Below are 3,323 nucleotides of genomic sequence, written 5' to 3'. Positions count from 1 at the left end.
CCATTCCTTCTGGTTCCTCCTCCCACAAATGTTTGAAATTTTCAATATTATATATATATATATATATATAAGTTGAATGGAATGTCCGATTTGAACAAAACTTTGCACAACCTATTATCTTTACCAAGCCTATAGCATGTTCGAAGATGGGGCCCATTGGCCTGCTCCTTCTGGTACCTCCCCCACAAATGGTCAAAATACTTTTTATATCTAAAATCAGTCGAATTGAATGTCCGATTTATTATTTTTACCAAGCCTAGATCATGTCCCAAAGTGAGGCCCTCTCCTTCTGGTACCTCCCCCACAATATTTATAAGCTTAAACTTATTTTAAAAAATTGTAAATTTAATTTTAAGCTAATAAAACTTGTGTGTAATTCCAAAGACCTCCGTTAACCATAGGCCGTTAACCATAGGCTTTATTCCTAGGAAATGTTCAATTAGAGCCAATTCGGATGACAAACATTTCTAAAATCCTCAAAATACCGACTGGGAGGCTATACCAAAATGTAGACCGATATTATTTTAATTGACATAAAGGCATGGGTCTTCTTGTAACAACAATTTCATGTTATCCCAAACACCCAACTACCCTACTTATCTAAAATATATATTTTATAGGGCCTCTGAGGAATATTTCGTGGTGTTGCAAAGAGAATGACACATTTTTATACCCTTCACCACACTGTGGTACAGGGTATTATGTCTTTGTTCATATGTTTATAACAGGCAAAAATAATCGAGATAGACCCATGGTTCCTTTTGAGAATATGCATAGATTTATGCATGTCCGTCTGTCCGTCCGTCCGACCATGTATTTCTGTTAACAAAGTACAGGTCGCATTTATGATCCGATTTGGATGAAATTTGGCACAGGTCACTTAAACGGCCCAAGGACGAACCCCATTGAAATTGAGAAAAATCGGTTCAGATTTAGAAATAGCTCCCATATATATCTTCGTCCGATTAAAAGTAAATGGTGCACCAAAGTCTCTATATATCTTTCGATTTGCACGAAATTTGGAATAGCGTAATGAATTAGGTCCAGAATAATGAGTGTTAAGTTTCCTGAAAATCGGTTCAGATGTAGATATAGCTCCTATATATATCTTCGTACAATTTAAGGTCTGTCCATGTATTTTTGTTAACAAAGTACAGGTCGCATTTATAATCCGATTTGGATGAAATTTGGCATAGGTCACTTAATTGGCCCAAGGACGAACCCTATTGAAATTGGGAAAAATCGGTTCAGATTTAGATATAGCTCCCATATATATCATCGTCCGATTAAAGGTAAATGTTGTATCAAAGTCCCTATATATCTTTCGATTTGCACGAAATTTGGCATAGCGTAATGATTTGGGTCTAGAATAATGTGTGTTAAGTTTCCTGAAAATTGGTTCAGATGTAGATATAGCTCCCATTTATATCTTCGTACCATTTAAGGTAAATGGTGTACCAAAGTCCCTATATATCTTTTGATTTGCCCGAAATTTGGCATAGCGAAATTGATTAGTTTTAGAATGATGTGTGTAAAGTTTCCGGAAAATCGGTTCAGATTTAGATATAGCCCCATATATATCTTCGTCCGATTAAAGGTAAATGGTGTACCAAAGGCCCTATATATCTTCCGATTTGCACGAAATTTGGTATAGCCTACTGAATTATGTCTAGAATGATGTGTGCTAAGGTTCGTGAAAATCGGTTAAGATTTAGATGTAGCTCCCATATATAGTTTCGCCAGATTTTAGGTAAATGTTCTACCAAAGTCCGTATATATCTTTCGATTTGAAAGAAATTTGGTATAGCCTATTGAATTAGGTCTAGAATGATGTGTGCTAAGTTTCGTGAAAATCAGGTTAGATTTACAAATAGCTCCCATATATAGTTTCGCGCGATTTTAGGTATATGGTGCACCAAATTCCCTGAAAATCATTTGATTGGCATGAATTTTGGTATAGCGTTCAAAATTAAGTCTAGAATGATGTGTGGTAAGTTTCGTGAAAATCGGTTCAGATTTAGATATAGCTTCCATACATAGTTTCGTCCGATTTTATGTAAATGGTGCACCAAAGTCTCTGAAAATCATTCGATTTGCACGAATTTTGGTATAGCGTATTGAATTAAGCCTAGAATGATGTGTACACCTCCTATATATAATTTCGTCCGATTTTAAGTAAATTGTATATATATCCACAGCTAGGCCGATTGACACAACGTACTGAAATTAATATAAATTAATCTCTAGCAAGTTTGCTTCTAATCGGTTCAGATATAGAGATATCGTAGCTTCCATATATAATTTCGACTTATTTATGTTAATTGTACACCAAATAATCAATAGGTGTCTGATTGAGATTAAACAGTGCAGCATACCGAATAGCGTGTGTAAAGTCTGCTTTAAATCGGTTTACACAAATCTGTCCCAGTGTGCGCAAACGACTCTAAACTTGCCCAAATGAAATGAAATTTATCAGAAAGACATAAAAATTACATATTTAAGTTCGTTCAATTTCATGTCAAAATTCCTTCAAAAAGGCGACGTCTTTTCGGATACAAATGTAGAATATACCCAAAAAGGTGAAGGGTATCATATAGTCGCCCAGTCCGACTTTACTACTTTCCTTACTGGTTAATATACAATATTAGATGTCAAGGGAGTATTTATTATAGTCTGAATATTTAACTGGAACTTATCACTGTACAAATTATATTTTCCAAAAAGAGTATAGAATGGATTTTTTTTTATAGGAAACCAGAAGATAATTACAATCTTCAACAGAAATCTTCTTACTAAAATTTCTTTCTATCATATTAGTATTTGCGGTGAAAAATTTGTTTATATTTCCTTCCTTTTCCCTCTAAGACCACTTTGCGAAATTCCCAATCGATATATTATTTTTTTGTGTATTTCCCATACGCAATTTGCAAAGTTCGATTGCCCACACACAGAACAACAGCAGCAGCAACAACTACATGAATGTGTTAATCAACAGACAAATGGCGTATAAACTAAAAAGTAATTAATTTATAACAATTATAATTTAATTAACAATCCAAACAACAATAACAAATACAACAAATGAACGAACGAACAACTATATTGATCTGTAAATTCAATGGGTTGGCGAATTGACCGAACGACCACCTTTGTTTTTAATGACTGACCCATTAATGGGTCAATCAAATATTTCGATAATCTTGTTATTGATGATAGTGATGGCAATGGCGATGTTGATGTAGATGCTATTGGCAGTGTTGTTGTTGCTGCTGCTGCTGCTGCTGCCACAACAAAAACCTATTAATTAAGGTACAAAGTGGTTT

This window comes from Musca vetustissima, unplaced genomic scaffold, assembly GCF_032173495.1.
Source record: "Musca vetustissima isolate MV318-11 ecotype Yass unplaced genomic scaffold, APGP_CSIRO_Mvet_v1 utg6369, whole genome shotgun sequence".
Lineage (NCBI taxonomy): Eukaryota > Metazoa > Arthropoda > Insecta > Diptera > Muscidae > Musca > Musca vetustissima.
Note: the sequence above shows the minus strand (reverse complement) of the source record.